At 43.4% G+C, this 26,721-nt stretch overlaps 1 long non-coding RNA gene across 1 annotated transcript in view; it reads left to right on the top strand.

Annotated features, from left to right (window-relative positions):
• The window catches only part of LOC131820691 (uncharacterized), a 37,246-nt gene extending 10,793 nt beyond the window's left edge, over positions 1–26,453 (top strand). The window contains exons 2-4 of the long non-coding RNA XR_009349739.1: positions 11,288–11,433; positions 12,047–12,156; positions 26,243–26,453. This is a non-coding gene — a long non-coding RNA (uncharacterized LOC131820691). The remainder of the gene's footprint in view (positions 1–11,287; positions 11,434–12,046; positions 12,157–26,242) is intronic.
• The last annotated feature ends 268 nt before the right edge of the window (positions 26,454–26,721 follow it).

Genomic DNA, 26,721 nt, shown 5'->3' with positions numbered 1-26,721 from the left:
CATCTGTTTAACATGGTCCAGATGGCAGTGCTGTAGAGGTAAGATCTGAGGATGGATTGAAGGAAGTGATGAGTGAGCGTGGATATCTGGGCAGAGGGGGCGGTAAGTGCTAAGGCCTGAAACACACGTGCCAGGCCTGTCTGAGAAGTGGGTGCTGCAGCTGGAGCGGACGTTGCCCCATGAACGGAGGACTGTGCAGCAACATGGACAGACAGGGCCGCTGGGTGGAGCAGGAGGGCCCCGCAGGCCAGGAGGAGAGCAGGGAGGGTGTCCTGGTCAGGCGAGGGGGGCCATAGGCTCCGATTATGATTCTGGTATGCCTCTTTCCTAAAGGAAAAGTTCAGGGCAGCTGCAGAAGGGCATGATCAGCTTTGCAGCTTGAAAGATCTCTTGGTGTCACTGTCATCCAGTTTCCTCATCTCCTAAACGAGGATATGAGAGCTCTGCCGCCGAGCCTCATAAGACATTGTTGAGATGATGAAATGAAAAGTTTGCTAGGGGCTGCTGAGAGCCCTGAAATCCGATGCAAAGGCAGACTGCCGTAATGTCAGCTAGGCCCTCTCCAGACTGTTGCATGGCTTTCTGTTTCTACAGGCTTAGTGGCCAGATAACAGTCTCAAAACTCAAAGAGCACGTTCCTCAGAGATGATCTCACGTAATCTTTATAGCCCATCCGGAGTGGTTAAATTCTTTATTGTTCCCATTTAATGAGAAAGAAAACTGAGGCTCAGAGAAGTCAGAGAGGTTGCTGTTACACAGCCAGTCAGCACTGGGAGTGTGCTTATAACCAATGCCTTCTGATTCAAAATTCATTTGGCCCTCAAAAGGTGTTAGGTGTTTTTGTACAGGTGGGGTGGGGAGGTCAGGTATTGATTTAAAATTTGATTGGATGTGGGCAGACATGGGCTTATTTAGAGTGATAACTGTTGTTTTGATCACACACACAGTCCTTGGAAAATAATGCAGCATTATATACAGCACAGATTAATACACAATAAAAATTGCTGAAAATACTCCAGGCAGATGCTCGCTATAACACAGAAAGCTTAGGAAAATAAGGCGAAATCATAACATACCAGCTGATGGCAATTAAATACAGATGACAAAAGAACAACACAGTTCTGCTAAGATCTGAGAGCCTTTCTCTGAATGTGACAATGTCCCTGAGAAGATCAAGGAGCACAGGGGAACTGGGTTGGCGGTGGTGCTTCCACTTACCAAGAAATGCCCCCAGCCCCAGCCCTGCCAGGAACACTTCTTAGGAAGCCAGAGGAGCCAGGAAGGAGTGGGAAATAGTCTCTAGGAATTTTACCCCCAAACCCTAAAGTCTACTCTATAAACTTTAAAGGCATGCCTGAGGTTCTTTGAAAATTGGAGTCTATAGGGCTTTTGCTGGTTTTGGAAGTGCCAGCAGTCATGGGAACCCTGCAAATGTCCCACACCTGATGGGCAGCTTACCAAGGAACACTTCAGAGAGGTCGCTTAGGGCAACCCTCAGCTTCCAAGCAAGACAACCCTTTATCAGAGCCAACGTGCGACTTTTGCATCTTCAGACTGTAGAGAACCAACTTTGGTATGTAGCCTTGATCCTTTCCTCCTCATCTGAATCTTCTCTGCCGAAATGGAGGCTTAGTTCTTCTTCTCATTCATTCTCCATCTCTTGTCCTGGCTTCCGTGGTTCTCAGACAAGCTCACTGATGCTGAGTTTGCGTCTTTGTGGGGAGCAGAAGTGAAGTAGGAGTTTGAGTGAAGAGTGAGAGGAGGAGGGAAAGGAGAGGAGACCAGCTATGGTTCTCAGGGGCCACAGGGGTGGGGGAGGTGTCCCTGGTGTGCTTTTATCAGTGTTCCCATGCACTATTCCCAGCCTGCTTTGTCTTTGCTTTGCATTTTATCAATACCACCAGCGGATCCTGCTGTCCCTTTCTGTGGGTTTATTAATATTGCCCTCTGATCTATGGGTAGCCGCCACACTTTATATTCCAGCCCCATCCCGGCTTCTCCAAACTCAGACACCATATTTAATTAGATTTTCTCCCTGGCTCAGGCAAACAGAAATTGAACTCCCAGTATATCTCTATTGCTCTGGAGCCTGCACCTGACAGAAGTAGACGGCTCTCTTTCCCTCTCTGGCTTTCTCTGCCTTGTCCCCTCCACTCCCACCTCTGACATTAATATTCCAACACAACCTCATTTCTGAGTTCAATCTTTGGCTCCAAATTCTGAAATTCATCCTCACACAAACCCCTGGCATTCAAAGGAACAATGTGCCGAAGGGTTTTGGGGCTGTGACTTTTTGACTGCCCTCCAGGCTGGCCCACCTGAGTGTTTGCAGGTGGTCGGGAGTGGGGCGCTTCAGGGGCCGGAGGGTCATCTCCATCTGTATTGCGAGGGTTGGTGGGAGTTCTGCCTGAAAACAGGAGGCAAATTAAATGTCCTTTCAAGATGATGACTCCATCCTTGGAAGAGTCTGGAGGAAAAACCACTTACTTTTTCTGTGTTAAAATTTCTCTGTCCATAAATTGGGGGAGGGGAAACAGAATGGGCTTTTATTGAAGTTACGAGAAAATGGAGACCTCTGATTTCACTTTTTGTCAACAAAATGTGGAGAAGGAAGGGGTTAAAGAAGAGATTTGGAAGGAGTTGGTCTTGGACCAGCTCTCCTGGGCCAAGAAAAGCCCCTCAGGCGTTGGTGGGGGTTGGTTTGGACTGCTGGGCTCCCAGGCAGGCCTTAGTAGTCCCAAGATCTTGTTTACAGAGCCTGGGACCCAGCAGGGCCTCCACCATTTCTCCAGCCATCGCATACTATTTCTCAGTCTCTCAAAACATTCATTTAATATATTTGAGACTCCGTTTCCTTATCAACTAGATGGAGATAATGGCAGCTGTGCGGTGCATGGCTGATAGATGTGAGAAAGAAAACTGGGCTTCATAAACTCTGCTTCTCTTCTTTAGGATCAAACATCCCCTTCTCAGTTAAATATTGATTCGCATTTGGTACTGGGGGAGAACAAGGGCTGGGCCCCATAAAATAGAGGACAGTAAAATAGAATTTACTTGGCTTTGAAGTGATTTTTATTTTCTTTAGCCAGGAAATTAACCAGTATAATTAGCATACATTGTCTGAGCACTTAGACTGGTATCAGAGGGATTTAAGCTGAAAAAAAAAAAGAAAGACAGAAAGAAGGAAAAAAGCAAGCAGTTATGCAAACGGTAGAGAAGGTATTTACTGGATCCCTTGGATAATGTTTGAAATGGCTTCATACCAGTCTGTAAAAATATGTACATTTACTTTATGTTATAGTGGTTATTTAAGAAATGTAAATGTGCCGAGCTGAGGAGCAGGCCTCAGAGCTTTGGAGGAAGGACCTCACCTGTCCACACACTCGGAGCATCGACCTGACCCTCACTCCCACCATCCTCAGAGCAGCAGGGGGCAAGGGGCAAGTGGGCAAGGAGAGCTCATCCCGATTTCAGTGGCCATGGTAAGTGCAGTGAGGGGCACGTGGCAGCAGAGAGAAGACCCAGCACATATCCTCACCCACTGAACAAATAGAGAGTGAAGTGGACATGGCATTGGGTTGGAGGAAAGGCTTTAGAGTCAGATGGACATGGATTGGAATCCTGGCTGGGCCACTTACTAGCACTGTGACTTCTGGCAGGTTATATAGCTCCCTGAACCTCAGGTTTGTTGTTGTTGTTTTTAACCTGCATCAAAGGGAAATGATGCCTGTTTCATGGGGTTGTTGTGAGGATGAAATAGAGTTGTACATTGGAGGCATCAACATGATGCCTGTCCCATGCTGCCTCTGGTCTCTGTGTTAGTGTTTTTGTTGTCTCCATGTCTGAGCTCCCAGAACCCCTCCGAGGCAGGGCTCAGGGTCATAGGTTGGGACATGCTCTGATCAGATTTTCATAGAAGCCACATTTGTGTTTTGACTGGGAGTTTTAACTGGCTGGCAGCCTGGTGTGAGTGAGTCAAGAGAGGGTAAAAGGATTTGAGTGCCATGGTAAAAATAAAGGTCCTCAGAGATTCCCACGGAACAGGGACCTCAAACTTTATTTTTATCAACACATCCTTTAAGATGTCATTTCTCCAAACAAAATTCTTACTTGAAAAACAACATAGACCCAACAGGTAAAGGTGAGATGATTCTGTGTGGTGTTGTCTGGAGCCCCAGGTGCTTAGCCTGGGAGGTGCTGTGTGGAAGCCCTGAGCAGGGCAGGCCTTCTAGGGCAGACCTACACTCTTAGGTGAAGTGACTTGTTTGGGGATAAGGGGATGGCTAATGGTAGTTCTGACTCTAGAACCAAACCATAATCCAGGATTATCTCATGATACCTTGAGGCGTCGGCAGAGAAGTTCTTGTTATTCCCTGTTGATTGGATTGCTGCATATATTAGATGAGATGATGCTAGCTGATCCAAAATGTCCGGTGTTAGTACAACTAGAGGTTTATTCCTTGTCCCTGTAACACTGGTATGGAATTCCTGATCAGCAGATGGTGTTCCGTCCCATGATGATTTAAGAACTCAAGATCTTTCATCTTGTGGTTCTTTGATTTGGAAAGTCTTGATGCCCCTCTGTGTAGATGACAGAAGGGGAAAGAGAGCAAGGTGGGGGCATGGGCACTTCTTAAAAGCTGTGGCCTAGACAAGAGACCCACCACCTTCACTCATGTTCTGCTGGTAAGAGCTCATATTTGAGGCCACACTTAACCACCAGAGAGTAGGAAACATAACCTAGCTGTGAGCCCAGAGAATAGAAAAAATCGGAAAACTGGATATTGTGGACAGCTGGGAAGCTCTACCACAGGTAGCCCTTCCCATTGCCAAGTGTCTGCTGGTACTCTGCTTCCAATACAAAACACTCAGGCACTGTGGCCTCTGAGATCCATGGTGTCTCCTGTCAAGCTTCCTTGCTCCTTCTCATAGTCCAGCTACCTATGAACTAGAAAGGCAAACTATCCAAGATACAATGGGGGAGTGAGGACGAGATCCTCACAAGACCCTGCCCATTTGGCCAGTGCTAATTGGCAGCCACACAGCAGCCATGGAATGGTGAAATCTTGCTGGGCAGGCAACATGAAGATGCTGACCCTGACCTGGGGGTGTTCATTCCTTGATAACACCCTCCTTGAGCTCTCTGTGAGAGGTGTCCCTGTCGGTTGCTCTCTGAAGCTCCTGCTCAGCCCTTTGTCTATCACCCTCCACAGTCATATCTGAGGAGGGTGCCGGGGAGATTGTCCTCTGGAGAGCTGCATAAATTTCACAGCTTGCTTCCTGCGGGTCCGAATTTTCCACTCACTGGCTCTCTTAGGCCAGGTAGTAGTTTCTTCTGTGTTCAATCACCCTAAAAACTTGGGTAGGTTTCTGAACAGTTAGCTTCCATTCAGTTCCAAATGCTATTGACAGCACCCAGAGTTCTCAATGTATAATTCTCAAGTGCGCTTGTTGTTTCCTCTTTGCCTCAGCCTTCTGCCTTCCTCCCTCTCCATTTCCTAACAGCCACCACGAGCATGGGCAACAGGCTGGGCAGGTGTATTCCTTTGCCAGGGCTGCCCTGAAGCAGATATCACAAACAGAATGACTTGAACACAAGAAATGGGTTGTCTCACAAGTTTTGGAGGCTGGAAGTCAGAAACGAAGGTGTCAGCAGAGTGGTTCCTTCCCTGTCTAGGAGGGCAATCTGTTCCGTGCCCCTCTGCTAGTTTCTGACTGTCTGCTGCCAGTCTGTGGTGTTCCTTGGCTTCTGCTGCATCACCCCAGTCTTCCTTGCATCTTCACACGGAGCTCTTCCTGTGTGGGGGGCCTCCTGTCCAAATGTCTCCTTTTCATGAGGGTGCCAGTCATGCTGGCTAGGGCCCCCCACTCCAGGGGATCTCATCCTCACCGATTTCATCTGCAAAGGACCTTTTTCCGAAGAAGAGATATGGGAGGTTAGGACTTCAACATATGAATTTTAAGGGAACGCAGTTCAACCCCTGGCAGGACAGGCAGCTCCTTCATTTGATCTTCATTACAGGGCTGAGTTCCCTTCCTTGAGAGGATTATTAATGGGCCTTTGTTACTGAAAGCTCCTTTGATTTCATCTCTTTTTCATTCCCCCTTCGCTGCCCCCGTAGCTACCAGTCTGTTCTCTGTCTACGAGCTCCTTTTTCCAATTGTTTTGTTTTTAGATTCCACATAGAAGTGATATCATTTGGTATTTGTCTTTTTGTGTCTGACTTACCTCACTTAGCAAAATGCCCTCAAGGTCCAAGCATGTTGTTGCCATCCACAAGCAACTTTTGAACCACATGCTTCCTCCCTAACCTTTTCAATTCTTTGTCCAGATGTCAATTTCTAGGTGAGCATTCTCTGAACACTCTATTTAAAATTATGCTGCTCCAGCATTTCTGAATTCCCCTTTCTTGCTTTTTTCCCCGTGGCACTTATCCTCACCACCTTGTCACAGGGTATGTCATTTTCTAAGTTTTATGTTTATTGTCTGCCTCTCGGCACTGCATGGGTAGTCCAAGGGGACAGCAGATGCTTGCCTGCTTTTCTCAGCATAGTGCTCTCAGTGCCCAGAAGAGTGCTGGACACCTAGTCTGTTCAGTAAATAAATGCCTGTTGAATGGCTGAATTGAAGGTATCTGGTTGTACCTGCAAGCCTGGGGCCGAGGATGTGTCCCCAGGGGCTGAATCAGTATTTTGGGTCAGCAGGTGGGCCAACCCAGATCTGGTTTGAGTCCTGGGTCCATGATTTCCCACGTGTGAATTACTTCATCTTTGTGTTCTCTAGTTTCCTCACTGGGAAATGGGAACAGGAATACTTCTGTCTTGGGATTGTTAGGAAGGTCTGTTGGCAGAATGCACAAGGAGTGCTGTGCAGAGGGTCTGGCATGCTCAATAAATGTTAGGCTTTACTTGTTATAGTTGTTAATAATACCAGTTCTCACCAAAGAAAACCTCTCTGCCTCTTCTCATGCCTTTTACACTGTTGATGTGTTTTGAATTCCACCCCTTATCTCAGACATCATGAAATGATAGCTCTGTAGGTAAGGACGCAAAGGATGGCTTTTGCTGTGAAATCCTGTTTCATCCCACTTTGTTTCTCCCTGGGCCCTCGGACAGTGATTCAGTCGTATGTACGACTGTGAGACCGTTGGACTGGCCAAGAGCAAACCTGGTCTCCAGGTACTGCCCTGCTCGCACCTGACTGGACCCCTTCGGTCCTGAGTCTTATCCTGTCTCTCGCCTCAGTTCTTCCTTTGTGAAATGAAAGGGTTTCTTTGTGGGTAGAATATTTGTAGCACATTCTGACATTTGGGGCTCCTCAGGGTTGTCATACAGATGGAACTAAAGGGGCTCTGAGGTGCACAGACCCAGTAATAAATTCAGTTAAACTAAGGGAACCAGATGATGTCCAACGTTCCTTCAGTCCTAACTTTTCCTGCACCTATGGTTTAGCCAGAAATATTTATCCACAGTGATTGTCTGGTTGCCCAAAAGTAGATTCTGCATGTTTGTGTGCCTGCCCACTCCTTGTCTTCTCCTAATGCCCCCTGGACCTGATTCTTCTTTGGCCTCGGGGAAGTCCTTCCATTAACCATCCCAGACCAATGGGATAACCTTTGATTCTGCAACTTCAATGTGCAGTTTTCCTTCCATGTAGGAGAACTGGTGCCAAGTTCCTCTCAGTCCAGGAGGGCTGGGATGTGCTGGGATGTGCAGAGACAGGGTTGCAAGGAAATGGGCATGTCAGAGGGAAAAGTCGATAACACCCTATTTTCTCTACCTTCCCTTTTGCACATGGGAGCTAATTCAGGGACAGGGACGATGGGACTAGACAATTACATTTAGAGTATGTGTTTATTAATGAAGGGAGCAGACAGTAGAGGAAGTGTAATGACATCATAGTGTGTCTGATCTAATTATGCTAATGGATTTTTACGGCTCATCACAGGGAATCCCAGTTGGGCTCGTGTCAGGAATTCCCCAGAGGATCTGGAAAGACTGTTGGGAATCTCCTTGTGCTCTTCAAGCACCTGTGGGCCCGATCCAGCCCGATGGCTGGGAGGTTTTGCCCTGGAGGCTGAGAACAGCCCTGCAAATTTAGAAATAGGCCTGCAGGAGCCAGGAGAGCTAGGGACTCCAGGAGCTATGGTTCCAAGGGGAGCTGCAGAGGCCTGGAGCTGCTGGGTGGGCTGCGTGCTTGGCACCATTCCTCTGCGAGCAGGAATGGTGACCTAACCACAAGGCAATGGACTGTGAGACAAAGGACTTTGCCCTAGTGACAATGCATGAACTAGGCCACCACCTGCTCCTCTCTGCTCTCTTCCCAGCCATAAACTTTAAAGCACACTTTTAACCCCCATTGGGTTCATGTAACCTAAATAATATCCGGTTCTATGTCTGTGCCTTCAATTCTGACCCCTTTCCAGCTCTCTTCTCCAGCCCCTTCTCTTCCCTCAAATGCGTGTATGTCATCGTGGTTGGGCTTGACATCATTCACAGGGGGGAAGGCAGCATATTGTTTGTTCAAGGCATCCTGAGAAAATTCGGAAACCCTCATAATATTTCTCTCACCTCACCAGCTGCCTAAAATCTCACACTTCATTTTTTTTTCTTAAATTATAGATTTATGTTAAAGGGGCCCATCTTCCATGGGCTTCTGTAAAAAACGTGTAGTCCTTTAAGCTATTATCCGCCAGGTACATATCCATCATATCCCTCAAGGGAAGTCATTTTCAGATCCTTTCCTGAGGGGAGATACTGAAGATGGTAGGAGGAAGGGAGGCTGAGAGCCTTGTGGGGCAGGAGGGAGGCTTCTAAAGAGAAGGGGGGAGAGGAGTGAGACTGGGGTGACCATATGATCCTAATTATTTATTTATTTATGTTGCTGAGCTGTGCAGGGCTCCATCTCCAATGGTCACTTGTAGGATATATTGATGTCCGTGTGGAGCCTGGGCCTGCTCTTCTCCAGAGGGCTCTGTTCAAAGACGTGCCTTTGGACAGAACAGCAGCAGTGCCTGGTCAGCCCGTGTATCTGCCCCAGCAGAGGCTGAGCTCCAGCAGGTCACGGCCATGACTGACAGTGTGTGCACAGAACAGTACTCAGACCCAGTACTTGCTGACTTCAGGGCAGCTCGCATAAATTCCAGAGGGCTAAAGAGAGTGGGGTGTGGACATAGCAGTTCAGAGTTCTGGTAGAGTTACCAGATTCAAGTTTGAAGACCATGGAGTGTATTTCTGTGGAGCACTGGATGCTACACACTACTGAGAGATTAGACTCAGAATTTAGAGCTGAGAGCAGTTACTGGCTGTATTAGTTTCCCATTGCTGCCATAACAAATCCTCAAGAACGTAGTGGCTTAAGAAGCAAATTTGTTTTTTGACAGTGTTGTAGGTCAGAAGTCCAACATGGGTCGCACTGAGTTAAAATTGAGGTGTCAGCGGGGCCTCATTCCTTTCTGGATATCCTGTCTGCCTCTGCTTGCCTCTTCCAGCTTCTAGGGTTCCTCGGCTCATGGACCTTTCCTTTGTTTTCAAAGCCAATGTCATTCATCTCTCTGACCCTTCTTTCACTGACATGTCTCGCTCTCTGACCACAGCTGAGGGAACTTTCTCTGCTTTCGAGGACTTGTGCCATTAGATTGGGCCCACCAGGGTCCTCTCCCCATCTCAAGGTCCTCAACCTTACATCTGCAAGTGAGGTAACATATTCACAGAATTGGGGGATTAAGACATGTACATCTTTGAGGCCGTTTTCCTGTTATCACCCTGGTCGTACCTAGACAAACCTTGAGCAAGTCTATAAGAAGAGGCTATTGGGAAGACCGAGCAGAGATTCTAGGGAGAGGGGTCTGTCAGAGCACAGCATAAATGTAGCGTTGTACTGTTGTGCCTGCACTCTCTGACTGTGGGCACAGTGGAAGAGACTGGCCAGCTGCCCATCAAACCTGTTTCTTCTTCCTGGGGTACAGCTGAGCCATGCAAGCTTTCCCCATAGTTATGTGGGACCATAGGACTGAGTTGTGCCAGTCAGGATGGAAGTGAGCTCTGCTACTTGCAGGCCTTGTCACAAGACAAACTACCTGTTCTCCATGCTGCAGGGTGCAGAGTCAAACTGAGTCGGACAGGCTCTCCCATCTCAACGTACATCAGATGTGATACGAGTGACAAAGAAGACTTTAAAATGTTAAGCTGTTGAATTCTGGAATTCTTTGTTATAGAAGTCAGTCCACCCCAAATCATATAGAAACTGGTCCCAGAAGTGGGTACTTCCATCACAAATAGTCTAAAACATGAGACATTGACTGCATAGCCAGGTGGCAAGAGGCGAAGAGACACCTGTGGAGGCCAGAAGGCTGGAGAGCTTGTGTTGCTGTGGCAAAGCATTTGAGAGAACCTCACAGTGATAAAGTGGAAAGGAGACCATGCACTCCTGAGATTCAGCTCTGGGAGCAGAGTTTAGAAACTAGAATAGCAGCAGTGTGTGCATGTTTATGTATGGTGGGCTTCTATTAGAATGTCTTCTTTGGCAAGGTATCACAAGCAAAAGGAAGTTAGGAATTAGCTGAAATTAGAATTAGCTGGCTTGCAAGAAACATGAAAGGGGATAGAGAAACTATGGACCTTTGGTCATCCAACACGTCCCAGCTATTACTACTGTGTAAGAAATTATAGATCTTCCTCAACTTAAGATGGGGTTACATCCAGACAAACCCATCATAAATTGAGAGTATCATTAAGTCAAAAATGCATTTAATATGTCTAATGTACCAAATCTCAGAGCTGAGCCCAGCCTCCCTTGCATGTGCTCAGAACATTTACATTAGCTCACATCAGGTCACAATCTTCTCACACGAAGCCTGTTTTATAATCAAGTGTTGAATGTCTCACGTAATGTGTTGAATTCTGTGAAGAAAGTGAACAACGGGATGGGTAAATAATGGTTGCAAGTGTACTGGTTGTCGACCCTTGTGACCGTGTGGCTGATTGGCAGCTGTGGCTCCCCCTGCCCAGCACCAGGAAAGAGGATCTCACTGCAGGCTGCTAGCCCAGGGAAGACCAACATGCAAAACTCATGTAGAAGTATAGCTTCTACTGAATGTGTATCACCTTCACACCATAGGATGGATAGTCAAAAAATTGTAAGTTGAATCACTTTAGGTAGAGGACCATCTGTACTTGAAAACTTAGTGCTGTAAGCCTAAGCTGACACTGAGCTTAAAGATTTATTATACTCAAAGAGTTTGTGCCTGAGGAATTCAGGCAAGGACATATTGTCTTTGCTCTGCAGTGTTTGGGGCTCAGCTGGAAGACCTGAAGGCTGGGGCCTGGAATCATCGGGAGGCTCACCTGCTCATGCCTGGTGGCTATTCTGGCTGTGCCTGGGGACCTCTTTGCCACTCCACAAAGGCCTACTCCATTTGGTCTCCCATATCGGTGAGTTTGAACTTCCTTACAAGATGGTGACTGGGTCTCCAGGTGGAAAGTGCATCATCTTTGTTTCATGGCTTCAGAGGTCATGCAGTGTCCCTTCTGCCTCATGCTCTTCATTTTTTATCAAATCTCTAAGGGCTGCCTGTACTTGGAGGGATGGGAAGCAGACTCTACCTCATGATGGCTGCGGGTCAAGGTTCTCGGAGAATATGTGACACAGGCGAAACTACTATGGCCATGGCTGTATTTGGGAAAGCATAGTCTGCCACAAAGGGTTTGGAAAAGCTGATGGCTTTTTAAACAGTAGGAGGTTTGACTGAGGGAGTTTGTGTGAGAGAGTGACCCATTAAAACTTTTCAGTTGTTCTGTTCACCGTAAGACCTCATGACAGCTGCTGAGAAAAAGGCACGAGAGTGAGAGAAGAAACGAAGAAATCACATTTTAGAATTATATTTAGGAAAGAACCCTGAATATGTGTGTGTTTGTGTATTTTAATAAATGAAACTGACTGGAATCAAATGGATCAGACGCTACTAAAGTTTTGAGGAATTTTATTGCAAAAAGCAAGGGAGCGAGAAAGCAAAAACCCATGAGCCTCACATCTCTCATTTGGCAGGAACCAGCAGTGCGCGTCTCCCAGAATCTGAGGAGGCATAACCCCTAACATCTAGTTAACACGTGGCCCAGAAGGATGGTCAATGGGGAACAACTTCCTGATGGTCAGAGGTAAGGGTCATAGGGAAGATATCTGCCCAGGTATATATCAGATCTGCTTCAGACTGGTCTCCCATTCTACTTTTTTTTTCTCTCAGATGGGACAGTTTAATGTGTCTGTTGTGGTTATGGTAGTTACCTGTCCCTATTTCACTATTTTAAGTTGGGTTTCTGGATGGCAAACAGCTTACCTTTACTTCATAGGCCACCACTCACAGGAGCCATAGCCACACCAGATGGATAGGGCTTTGAGGCAGGGAGTGTGCTGTTCTACCTGGGAGGGGGGTGTCTATGTGGTCTAGGCATGGGAAAAGGAATGAAACAAAAAGGTGGGCCATAGCACACACTAGCCAGTGCTTAGCAAAGCCTTTTAGTCTTCTCAGTGGTCCATGACTATGTGGTCCATGGTTAGCTGTGGCCAGGAGCCTGTCAGTGAAGGTAATGTACACCACTTCCAGATTCTTCCCTAGCCCTTTCCTCTCACTGGCTGCCAGCTGGGCTCAAAAGGTCCAGTTCAGGACGCTAAGATCCTGAAAAGTAGGGAGACTATAGATGGAAGGGTGTGTGGTCCCTGAATGACCATAGCAGCAGTGTCTCCTGGCCCCTCTCTGCCACCACTCTCCCCCACCCCCACCACACTGGTCTAAAGTAGACTGGGAAATGAGCAAGAAATCAGCCTTTGGGATTTTTGTAAATAGCAGTTAGTCTACCCTGACTAATACAGGCTGTTTTCCTGGCATATCCTTTGAAGAAACAGTAAATAACATTTGTAAGTAAGTCCATTTCTTTAACGGACTGGCACGTCAATTCCCTGCCTTTCTTGTTCCCGCCAGCCACGGCTGACTACTTCCAGGGTGTCCAGATGACATAAACTGAGTCAGCCAGATCACCTACCCTAGACATTTGGATTGGGAGTTTAGTCAGTTGGTGTTATGCATTACGGATGAGAGAGGTCCAGCAGGGCAGCCCTGGGTTACTGCTGTGCCCAGAAGCAGGGGACTGGGCTGCAGAGGCTGACACTCGGTGCAGAGAGAGTAGAGATAGGGCACCATGTGCCTTAGAGAGCTGTGAGCTGGCACTGGCCCCTCCTGTCCCAGCTATCCTTTCCTGGGTTCTAGGAGAGATTCCTGAGTCATAGAATAAATTCCCTTTGATTCTAGTTACACTGGATTTCTGGTGCTCTGAACAACTGTGGACTGAGAAGCAACATTGTGTTTCAGGTGGAGACAGTGAATCACAAAATAGATCGTATGTGATGAACTTGAACTTGTGACAATAATTATATATAATTATATAAAGAATATGGAACACACACTGACATAAACAATGGCTTTCTGGAAGACAGGGAGGGCAATGTAGGCAAGTTTTTAACTTTCCCGTGCTTTGGTATTTAAAATTTCATACTGCCAGCTCATTCTGTTCCCTGCTCTGATTGGCTTTTCTGAAGAGATAGTTGGCCAGATTTGAAGGCTGCCTTGTACCCTTTGGTTCCTGTTGAATTCTTTGGCTTTTGTTCCAGCCTTGTCCTCTTTGGCCTGGCCATATCTTCCTAGGAGCCAGGTGGCTTGGATTTATCTCGTTCCCTAAAGCAGGGATGATTGTCTTACTTCAGCCCCATGAATGTTCATTCTCCTTCCAGCTTGTCTCTCAGAGGCTTGATAGTTCAGAAGCCTAGAAATCACATTGCAAAAGCAGCAAACTCCCAGCAGGAGAGAAGAAAAAGGAAAAAAAAAAAAAAACCAACCTGAGAAAGTGCCCTCTTCTGGCCAAATCCCAGGTGGTCCCAGCCAGACTCTCGTAGAAGGACACAGGTGGTCTCCCTGCTTCTGAGGACTTAGGATGTTTGCCAAAAGGGAATTGTCCAACTTCCATATACAGTGCTGTTGGTTGAAACTTGTATTTTGAAAATGCTGATAAATTTTTCATTTTATTGTTTATTCTAATTGTCATGCTCTTATTGCCTTGCAGCAATGTTCCTTCCCCCTGCAGGGATGGTAGCCCAAACACAGCTGCATCCTTGGGTTAGTGTGGGAGAAGGGCCAGAGGAGTGAAACAGACTGCAGGCAGGAAATGAGTTTAATTCTCCCAGTCTGCAAGGGCCCTGGGTTTGGGAAATATCCCGACCACTAAAATGAACAGCCCCTGAGAGTAAACAACAAACTTCGAGGAAAAGGTAGATGACCAGTGCTGTAGAAGCTACCATATGCAGTCTCAGAGATGTTCGTCCTCAGTTGGATGTGAGGATGTGTTTTCAGTCTTCCTTTTGGGAGACAGGGGATTTGTTTAGGAAATTAGAAGTTGCAACTATGCAGGAATGCATAGTTCATAGTCACTGAAGCACAATTCAGAAATGACTTTGTTGCCTTAAATGATATCTCTGTTTACACAAGAGGCATCTTGTATAATTCATGAGGATTTTCTATCATTTACCAGTAAGGATCAACAAACATGGCTTTCACGTTCTTGTAATTTTGCAGGTCCTACTGATGCACTGCCTTGCCTGACTAGGGCAGTATTTTGTGATGACGAGAATTTTGTGATGAGCATGGCAGCCTCTCACAAATCACAAACACCATTGATAACAGTTAGTGGCCTCAAAATACACCAAAGAATATGACATTACTCCCATCCATATCCTTCTTTCTACCCCAGGGAATCGATGTTCTAAGAAGTTGAGTGTTTTATCCAAGGTTAAAACATTGTGGGCCTGCGGTAAAACTCAAAACTGCCTCATTCCCAGGTTTGTGGTATTTCTCTAAACATAGGGATAGTGGAACCCAAAGCCACAGCAACACAACATAGCACCTTGTTGCTTCCAGTGTTGGAGAGACAATTTCCTCCCCTGCGTGGTAGGAGGTGTCTTAATGCTTCAGTTTCCTAGTCTTCTTGGATTTACTCTTCTTTGACCTAGTTAGCCGGTGACTTGGTGAGGAGGGAGACATCACCTAAGTGTATCCAAATCCTCTGAATATTTTGATACTTATTTTGACATAACAGGATTTGGCAGGGGCTTTGCTAGGGAAATCCTGGGTTGGTGTGTAGCAGTGATGGTCAGAACTTGTAATGTGTGATGGTGCAAGAAAATATCAACAAGGATTAAGTAAAAATACCTTGAGTTTTTCCTAATGGCATTACTGTTCAACACTTATCCCTCCATTCATTTGGTCAGTGTCTTATCTTTCTGATTCCCCCCTCTCCTCATAAATTCCCCCAATTCTCTTATGGGTGGAGTGACACTACTATACCTATGCACTAACAATTTCAGAGCACATCTATGGGACTGTATGCTTAAGGCTTTCTCTCTTTATGGATTCTTTGAAATTTCATTGTCTCATCAGAGGATTGAATCCAGCGAATCTTTTACAATTAGGTTTCTACGGATCAGAGATGGAGAGAAATACCAGTATCACAACATTCACTTGCAAATATCACTTGTTACTCTGACAAGCCAGGGGGATTTAGGACGTTCTGAGTCAGACACTGAGAGACTGAACATTTTTAGTCTCCAAAGCTCAGGAACTGGGCCCAACAATCCAGCAGGATCACTTCCTTGCCGTGTAAATTTGTGGTTTAGCCGAGGGTCCTTCTCAGTGCAGGCAGAGGCCTCTGTCAAAAGGAGGCTGGGTATGGCAGCTGGCCCAGGCCTGGCTCTGTTCCCTTCCCTCCCCCGCTCCTCCTTTCTCGTGCGATTTTCTGTGGGGCTGGGACCTCTTGGGACTTATCAGGTGCACCTCATTCACTGGGCTCCACTGTATGAGATGGGGCTCAGCTGGAGGCAGCAAGTGTAGGGGGAAAAAGGGCTGATTGATTTTGCTTTGGGACCAGCTCCAAGTCCTGCAAGGCTTGCAAATGTTTGGGGGGTGATTTCCATATCACTCTAAAGTTGCTTGTCTCTCTCCCAAAAGCAAGGGCTGCTGCCAACGGTGGAGGACTTAAAGCTGGAGGCTGCCCTAAAGATGGGGAAATGAAATAAACTCCATTCCTGGAGCTCACAGTGTGTGTGTGTGTATGTGTGTGTGTGGCAGTCTTTGGCTCCTTGCTAATTCCCTATAATAGAGATCACAGTGCCGAGGAGAAGCCTAGGGCTTTGCTAGGCATTTGGCCAGTGACAGAGGCACAGTGTGACACCCAGAAAGGGGATTCTTGGAAGAAAATGGGATGTTGTAAAGTGCGAATCTTGGATACGACGGAAGGACATGCAGGGCAGGTTGGCGAGGAGTTGAGAATGACCCTCAATGAAACTATGCAGATGAGGAAATTAAGCAGAAGGAGCCAGAATGAGTATATTTGTAGTTGGATCTGTTGGAGTCTCTTTAGACAAGTCACTCGCTAGCTCCGTGCCACATAGTTTCTAGGTTGTGGACAAAGATAATCATCTTTTTGGAACTCTCTAGTCTAGTTAGTGGTTCTAGAGAGGAAGGAGATACCAAGATGAATAAGCTGCTGTCCTTGTCCTTGAGGAGCTCCCTACTGCCTGGGGAGACAGGTGCAAAATTTGGAAGAGGCTGTGAAGTGTGTGATGTGGGCATTTGGCAGCAGGCAAGATAGGTGACTTCTGGGTCCTTTTCAATTCTAAGATGGAGTTTCTACAGAGCCAAAATGGTCATATCATTGATCCATTGGTCTCTTTATTCAGCAGTTATATATTAAGCATGTTTAATAATCCACACCCTGGGGATATAGTGAGGAAGAAGACAGAAGTGTCCCTGCACATATGGAGTGTAGAGTTCTAACAGATGTTGACGAGACAGTTGCAAGGGCATTTGGTGTAAGGAAGGAACAATTTATATGATACACAGATTTGGGATGACCCTCTTGTTAGGGGTTTTAGGATGTGGCTTCTCAGAGCAAGGGGATGTTTAACTGCTAATTGACAGATGATTGGTTAGATGATGGGGGCTGAGGGGAAGAGGACAAGAAGCAGCTTTTTTGTTGATGCAGGTGCTGACACGTGGGAGAAAATAGCATTTTCATGGATTGGAGAGGTGTTCTCATCGCTGAGAGGGGAGAGCTAGAGAGGAGGAGGAGGTGAAGTTGGGCAGGAAGGGAAGCAGAAGCTGAACTGTGCCTGGCCTTGCCATAGATTACATTTATCCTAAAAAGGGGGGATAATTAAAAGTTTTAAGTGACAGTTTTCAGTCAAAAGTCATTCTTCCTGAGAGAAGGCCTGGCCAGTTGCCTCAATTTACATTAGGTTTCCCTAGTTAAAAAGTCTCAAAGAACACAGCTCTTTCCCTTCAGAGCCCGTACCCAACTTTTAGTGATTTTAAGCTTTATGTTTTTAATGGTTGTCATCACTAAAAATGCAAGGGCCACCATGGCTTTTCTAACTAGTGCCTACACAGGGCTTATACTTTGGCTAACGCATGGTGGACATGTTAGAGATGATGATTGAATGAAAACATAAATCACATTGCTGGTGTTTGGAGACTCATTCACCAGCATCATGGGCAACTCTTGCAGAAGAACAGGTGAGATGAAAGAGGTGGGAGATGTCAACAAGAAATGGGAAGCGTGGGCAAACACTGAGAAGCACAGGGGGTAGAAACAGTAGGATGTTGAGATGGGTTAAATGAGAGAGAATGAAGAAGGGTTGCTTGAGCTTCTGGTTAAAGCAATTAGATAAATAGCAATTAGATAAATATTGAGATCATAGTTCTAGGACAGGACCCCAACGGGTGGGGATAGTGACTTCAGTCTGGGGCCTGGCTCTCCTAAAGCTCATCTTTAGTGTTAGGTTTGACTTCTTATTCACATAAGGGTCTGCTCACAGATGGAGAAATTTCTCTCTCCCCATTCTCTATGCCATGCTACTTTTCTGCCTACCTCTCATTTGTTCATTGAGTCTGTTGTCCGTGCAAAGAGTCTAATGTGAGGAATTCTCTTTTTTCAACTTTTCAGATGGCCACTCAAGAAGTAGTGTGGGAAACATCCACATAAGAATGCTTCAGTGTCATATATATTCTTGAATTCTGAGCAGACTCCTGTTCTAATTCCATGTACTTTCCTTCCAACTTAAACTGGATTGTTGAACTGGCCAGAAAAGTTTGTGTACTTTTGTCAAACCTTGCTTGAGATTATGTCTTGCCCACAACTCCTAGGAGGGATTCATGTTGATCATAATCTCCTCTTCCGTCAGGTGAAGCTTGTTGAATTAGAAGTAGACTCTTGGTCCAAGGCCAGCTGTCCATAGCAGTGGTCAGTCAGATTCTTTCAGGAATTTGAACTCAGAGATACAGAAGGGGACATTGTAGGTATATGGGCTAAAAAGTCATGTAGTTTTGGGACTGGGGTGCTTTGAGGGACCAGGAAGATATAAGGAGTAGATAACCCATGGTGAAGAGACAGAAACAGGAAATAGATACAGCAAAGACCAGTTGGAGGGAGGGAGGGAAGAGAGTAGGCTCCCATTTCTAGAAGGTCCAGCTGTACTGTTTCAATGGGATTGACAGACCTTATTCCCTTTCTCTTCACATATCAACTGTGCAGCCCACAGAGGATGGGAATTTTACCTTTTTTCATGCAGGAGCAAGCTGGTGAGGAAGTCTCCAGTACTCCTTTCTATCTGCTAACTTTTCAAAGAAAATGTAAAAGAATTATGAAATGTTTCAGAAATACAATCAGATAAAGAGAATGATAGAGAACATTCATGTATTCACCAACCAGACTTACCAAATCTTAACATTTTCTCTCTTGCTGTATTTAGTTGAGATCCATTATACTCCCCCCCAATCCCATTCTTTTCCCCTTCCTCAGAGGTACCAATGCTCTACATTTGTTGTTTTTCTTTACTTAACAGTCAACAAAACCGAAAGACAACTGACAGAATGGGAGAAGATATTCACAAATTACATGTCAGATAAAGGGCTAATATCCAAAATCCATAAATAACTTATCAAACTCAACACCCAATGAACAAATAATACAATCAAGAAATGGGCAGAAGAAGAACCATAAGATACCTGGGAATAAACCTAACCAAAGAGGTAAAGGATCTGTACTCAAGGAACTACAGAACACTCATGAAAGAATTGAAGAAGACACAAAAAGATGGAAGACCATCCCATGCTCATGGATCGGAAGAATAAACATTGTTAAAATGTCTATGCTGCCTAGAGCAATCTATACTTTCAATGCCATTCCAATCAAAATTCCACTGGCATTTTTCAAAGAGCTGGAGCAAGCTATCTTAAAATTTGTATGGAATCAGAAGAGACCCCGAATTTCTAAGGAAATGTTGAAAAAGAAAAAACTGAGGGCATCACGTTGCCTGATTTCAAGCTTTACTACAAAGCTATAATCACCAAGACAACATGGTACTGGCATAAAAACAGACACATAGACCAGTGGAACAGAGTAGGGAGCCCAGATATGGACCCTCAGGAAAAAATGTACAGTGGAAAAAAGACAGTCTCTTCAATAAATGGTGCTGGTAAAATTGGACAGCTATGTGTAGAAGAATGAAAGTCAACCATTCTCTTACACATATACAAAGATAAATTTGAAATGGATAAAAGACCTCAACATGAGGCAGGAATCCATCAAAAACCTAGAGGAGAACATAGGCAGTAACCTCTTCGACATCGGCCACAGAAACTTCTTTCAAGATTTGTCTCCAAAGGCAAAGGAAACAAAAGTGAAAATGAATTTTTGGGACTTCATCAAGGTTGAAAGCTTCTGCACAGCAAAGGAAACAGACAACACAACAAAGAGGCAACCCACGGAATTGAAGAAGATATTCGCAAATGACAATATATACAAAGGGCCGATATCCAAGATCTATAAAGAACTCAAACATAAAACAGATAATCATGTCAAAAAATGGGGAGAAGACATGAACAGATACTTCTCCAATGAAGGCATACAAATGGCTAGCAGACACATGAAAAAATGTTCATCATCACTAGCCATCAAGGAGATTCAAATCAAAACTACATGAGATACCACCTTACACCAGTTAGAATGGCCAAAATTAACAAGACAGGAAACAATAGGTGTTGGAGAGGATGTGGGGAAAGGGGAATCCTCTTACACTGTTGGTGGGAATGCAAGTTGGTGCAGCCACTTTGGAGAACAGTGTGAAGATTCCTTAAGAAACTAAAAATAGAGTTTCCCTATGACCCTGCAACTGCACTACTGGGTATTTACCCCAAAGATACTGATGTAGTGAAAAGAAGGGCCATCTGTACCCCAATGTTCATAGCAGTAATGGCCACAGTCACCAAACTGTGGAAAGAACCAAGATGCCCTTCAACGGACAAATGGGTAAGGAAGATGTGGTTCATATATAGCATGGAGTATTATGCCTCCATCGGAAAGGATGGATACCCAACTTTTGTATCAACATGGATAGGACCAGAAGAGATTATGCTGAGTGAAATAAGTCAAGCAGAGAGAGTCAATTATCATATGGTTTTGTTTATTTGTGGAGCATAAGGAATAACACGGAGGACATGGGGAGATGGAGAGGAGAAGGGAGTTGGGAAAAGTTGAAGTGAGAGACTATGGACTCTGAAAAACAATCTGAGGGTTTTGGAGGGGCGGGGAGTGGGAGATTGGGTGAGCCTGGTGGTGGGTATTATGGAGGGCATGCATTGCATGGGGCACTGGGTGTGGTACATAAACTATGAATTCTGGAACACTGAAAAGAAATTAAAATAATAAATAAAAATTTAAAAAAAAAGAAGAAAAGAAATGGGCAGAAGACATGAACAGACATTTCTGCAAAGAAGATATCCAGATGGCCAACAGACACATGAAAAAGTGCTCCATATCACTCGGCATCAGGGAAATACAGACCAAAACCCCAATGAGATACCACCTCACACTAGTCAGAATGGCTAAAATTAACAAGTCAGGAAATGACAGATGTTGACGAGGATATGGAGAAAAGGAAACCCTCCTACAGTGTTGGTGGGAATGCCGGCTGGTGCAGCTACTCTGGAAAACAGTATGGAGGTTCTTCAAGAAGTTGAAAATAGAACTACCCTATGACCCAGCAGTTGCACTACCAGATATTTACCCTAAAGATACAAATGTAGTGATCTGAAGGGGCATGTGCACCCAAATATTTATAGCAGCAATGTCCACAATAGCCAAACTATGGAAAGAACCTAGATGTCCATCAATGGACTAATGGATAAAGAAGATGTGGTGTGGGGTGCCTGGGTGGCTCAGTGGGTTAAAACCTCTGCCTTCAGGGGCGCCTGGGTGGCTCAGTGGGTTAAGCCGCTGCCTTCGGCTCAGGTCATGATCTCAGGGTCCTGGGATCGAGTCCCGCATCGGGCTCTCTGCTCAGCAGGGAGCCTGCTTCCCTCTCTCTCTCTCTGCCTGCCTCTCCATCTACTTGTGATTTCTCTCTGTCAAATAAATAAATAAAATCTTAAAAAAAAAAAAAAAAAAAAAAAACCTCTGCCTTCAGCTCAGGTCATGATCCCAGGGTCCCAGGATCAAGCCCTGAATCAGGCTCTGTGTTCGGCAGGGAGCCTGCTTCCCTTCCTCTCTCTCTGCCTACCTGTGATCTCTGTCTGTCAAATAAATAAATAAAATCTAAAAAAAAAAAAAAAAAGATGTGGTGTAGGGAATGGAATGGAATACTACGGAATACTATGCAGCCATCAAAAAGTGAAATCTTGCCATTTGCAGTGATGTGGATGGAACTACAGGGTATTATGCTATGAAAAATAAGTCAATCAGAGAAAGATAATTATCATATGATCTCTCTGATATGAGGAATTTGAGAGTCACGGAAGGGGGTCGTTGGGGGTAGGGAGGGGTAAAATGAAACAAGATGAGATTGGGAGGGAGACAAACCATGGGAGACTCTTTATCTCACAAAACAAACTGAGGGTTGCTGGGGGGTTGGGGGTAAGGATAGGGGGGCTGGGTTATGGACATTGGGGAGGGTATGTGCTATGGTGAGTGCTGTGAAATGTGTAAGCCTGATGATTCATAGACCTGTACCCCTGAAACAAACAATACATTATATGTTAGTTTAGAAAAGAAAATAAAAAAAAAATCTGTACATTCAACGTGGGCTCAAAATCATGACCCTTAGATCAAGAGTTGCATGTTCCACTGACTGAGCCAGCCAGGTGCCCCTCATTTGTTGTTTTTACAATTTAATTTTACTATATTTATTACATGTGTTAACATCATAAATGATTGTTTTCCTTGGTATTAAATTTCATAAAATTGTTTTATTTGTAAAAAACAAATACCCTTTTTGGTCAATGATATATATTTTAGATTTGTCTGTGTTACTAACTGTAGGTCTATTTTTTTTTTTTCATGTAGAATTCTTTGGTGCATGATTATATCATAATGTATCCTTTCTTCAACTGCTGGTCTCTCAATTGTTTCCCTGTATTTTTCCAGTTACAAAAAATGTTGCAATGAATATTCTCATGGATGGCTCCTAATGCATACACATGGGGTTTCCCTGGGGAACATAGAATTGCAGTTGCTAGACTTTAAGGCTATGCACATCTTCAGCCTAATGGGATTTAGCCAAATTATTTCCTGAAGTGTTTGTACTAATTTTGCTTGCTGCTAGTTCCAATTGCTCCACATTCTCACTATCATTTGATATCATTAGACATTTTAATTTTTGTCAAATACATGGATATGAAATGTAATTTACATTTCTATGAGTGTAAGTTTGTAAATATGAGGTTGTCTGTATTTTCACATTTTGGCCATTTCCACTTTAATCCCCCTGTGAATTGCCTGTTTCTTCCAGTTGCCAATCTTTCCATAGGATTGTTTGTGTTTTGCTTATTTAGTTGTTTTTATTTGTTCTGAATAGAAATATTTTGTTAGTTATATGTCTTACATCTTTTTCTTATCTGTAGTTTGTATTTTCAACTTGCTTATGGTAACTTTTCATGTTACAGGTTTTCAGTTTTAATGGGAATTTTATAAGCCTTCTTTATAACTGGTGCTTTTTGTGCTTTAAATAATTCTTCCCTACCCTGAGGACATAAAGATTTTCTTTCATTTTCTTCCAAAGTTTTTTTTTTTTTTTTAAGATTTTATTTATTTGAGAGAGAAAGCAAGAGAGAGCGATTGAGAGAAGGAGTGTGGGGAGGGGTAGAAGGAGAAGCAGACTGCCTGCAGAGCAGGGAGCCTGATGTGGGATTCGATCCCAGCACCCTGGATAAAGACCTTAGCCAAAGGCAAATGCTTAACTGAGCCACCCAGGTGCCCCCTTCCAAAGGTTTTTAAGAATTTCTTCTGCATTTAGTTTTTAGATCTGTGTGGAATATATTTTTGGTACGGAGTGAGGAATATATGTTTTTGCCCCACATGAGTGCTGAGTTGGGTGAACACCATTTATTTATCATTTCACTCTTCCCTCAGAGACCTATGTCATCACTCTGTTAGGTAATGAACCGTGGTTCATTATATTGAAGGTTTTATCATTTGATTTTTTTTTAAAGATTTTATTTATTTATTTGACAGAGAGAAATCACAAGTAGATAGAGAAGCAGGCAGAGAGAGAGAGGGAAGCAGGCTCCCTGCTGAGCAGAGAGCCCGATGCGGGACTCGATCCCAGGACCCTGAGATCATGACCTGAGCCGAAGGCAGCAGCTTAACCCACTGAGCCACCCAGGTGCCCTCATCATTTGATTTTTATGTACACATTTTAGAAGTGGCTTTTCAGTGTTCCTGAAGATTCTTGTCTGAATTTAGTTAAATGACACATAATATTTAGATTAATTTGAAGAGAATAGTTTTATAATATCACCTTTTTCTTTTATGTTTTCTTTAACATCTTTCAACAAAATTTTATAATTCAGACATATGATGTATGGCTTTTTTATTATTATTCCTTGACATTATGATTTTTCTATTATTTGGTCAATTTAAAAATTTTAATATTATTTTAAGATATCATTGTATGTAGGAGCACAACTGATTTTTAGAAATTGATTACCTCTGTAACAAACTTGTCAAACTTTCTTATTGGCTCTAATTTTTGTTTTGTTTTGTTTTGTTTTTTAAATATATTATTTATTTATTTGACAGAAAGAGAAATGAGAGAGAGCACAAGCCGGGGGGGTGGTGACAGAGGGATAAGCAGGCTCCCCACTGAGCAAGGAGCCTGATGCAGAACTCAATCCCAGGACCATGGGATCATGACCTGAGCTGAAGGCAGCTGCCCAGTGACTGAGCCACCCAGATATCCCTAATCTTTATTTTCTATATATTTTGTTTTTAGTTTTTTTATTATTATCATTATTTAAGTTCTGTACACTACGTTGTTATTATTTTCTATATTCTTGCTATTTAGGTATTTTTCAATCTTTATTTTCTAGTAAATGCATTTATGGCTATATATTTACCTCTAAATACAACTTTAGCTGCATCCTGTAAGTTTTAATATATAAATATAATATGTATAGTTTTGCTCACTTTTAAATATTAGCTAATGATTTGCTATATCCAAGGATTATTTAAGAATGCATTGAAATTTCTAACATGTATTTATTAAACTTTCTTGCTTAGAATATTTGTTCTATATGTATTTACATATATATCATTTGATATCATTAGACATTAGACATATATATGTAAATATATATGTAAATACATATAGAACAAATATTCTAAAATATATACATATATGTATAAATATATGTATATATGTATATGAGATATTAAACTATCTTGCTTAGCTTAGAATATTTGTTCTATATGATGTTGATACTTTTAAAATTTCTGAGCTGTCTCTCTGTGCTGGGTCAAGTTAATTTATTCTTTTTGGTTCAAGTTCAATTTTTATGCATGCTCCATGGATAGTCTCTGTTGTTGCAGCATTCTTTTTAAAATTAATTAATTAATTAATTTTATTTTTAAAAAAGATTTTATTTTTTTATTTGTGAGAGAGAAAGAGCATAAGCAGGTGGAGCAACAGGCAGAGGAAAAGTAGGCTCCCTCTGAACCACTCAGGTGTCCCATTGGTGCAGTATTCTTTCTGCATGTCTGTTTGATCAAACTTCCTTACATTGTTGCTTGAGTCTTCAATGTCTTTAGTAATTCCATGTACTTGCTTTATCCATTTTGGATAGAAATATCTTAAATCTCCAAGTATGATTTTGAAATTTTCATTTTCTAAATGTAATTTTGTCAGTTTAAAAATATTTTGAGGTTTAAATAATTATTTGCATGAAATGACAGTATTTTTGTAACAGGTGAATTGTTTTCTTGATCATTCTGCAGTGGTCCAATATGATAGATAGTAGTATTGTTAAAATATTTACTCTCCCAACTAAGGTAAGATTTTACTTCTCTTCCCCTTGGCAAGATTTTGTTGTGTGACTTGGTTTGGGCAGTGAAGTCAAGTGGAAGTGAGAAGCATTACTTGCAAATGGATTTAATAGCCAACACATTGTTCATAATATCTTTTTCTTTCCTTCTGGCTCAGACACCAGCAGTTTTAGACAGAGACTAATCTGTTAGTCTGAATCCAAGGAGTGGACGTATTATAAAGCAGAGTTGGTCTCAATCTGTGATGAACGTGTTGCCGAGTGAGAAATGAGAATTTTTTTTTTCCTTTGGAAGTTACTGCAAATTTGGGGTTGTTTATTATTGCACCATAAGCTATCATGATTAATACTTCCAACTAATTCTTACTAATGCCTTTTGCCTCAAGGTTGATTTTGTCTGTCATTAATTTGGCTGCTCAAGGTTTCTCTGAAATAGGGTTTGCTGGAATGTCCTTTTCAGTCTCTCTTTCTTCAAACTTTCTGAATCTTATAATTTTGGTGTGTCTTCTGTAAACCACATTTAGCTAATTTTTTTTCCCATTCTGAGATGCTCTGGCCATTTAAATTTATTGTTTTTATGATGTATTTCTCTCATCTTATTTTGTGATTTCTGTTTACCAGACCTTTTACTTTTGCCTTTGTCCTCTCTTTTCTCATCTATAAGCTGGTATAATAGGCTGAACGGTAGCCTCTAAAAAAGGTATGCCCAATTCCTGAATCCCAGAATGTATGACCATTACCCAATATGGCAAAAGAGTGAGTATTAACTTATTGGGCAAAAAAATGTGATTAAAGATCTTGTGAGATTTTTGTCCTGTTTTATCCAGGTGGGCCTAAGTGCAGTCATGCACTGACAAACAGAAGAGGAGGAGGCAGTGTGACAATGGAGGGAGGATTGGAATGAGGCAGCTACAAGTCAAGGAATGCTGACAGCCACCAGAAGCTGGAACAGGCAAAGAGCAGTTTATCCCGTAGAGCTTCCAGAAGGGCTGTGACTTTGCCAATACCCTCATTGGGACCTCTGGCCTCCAGAGTTGTAAAAGAATAAATTTCTGTTGTAAATCATTCAGCTTGTGGTGATGGGTTACAGCAGCCACAGAAAACTAATACAAGTGGAATAATAGTGTTCTTATTCCATAGGGTCATTGTGAGAATTGTATGGAATAATACAGGTAAAGAACTTATCTCTCCATGTCCATTCTACATTAAGTGCTCAGTAATGTTTAGACATTATTCTAATCATTAGTACTAGTAAAAATATGTTTTAGGTAGAGTTCTCTAGAAGAACCTGAGATGGAGATTCTTT

This window comes from Mustela lutreola, chromosome 1 (assembly GCF_030435805.1).
Source record: "Mustela lutreola isolate mMusLut2 chromosome 1, mMusLut2.pri, whole genome shotgun sequence".
NCBI classification, from domain to species: Eukaryota; Metazoa; Chordata; class Mammalia; order Carnivora; family Mustelidae; genus Mustela; species Mustela lutreola.
Note: the sequence above shows the minus strand (reverse complement) of the source record. Positions and strands in the feature narration are given on the sequence as shown.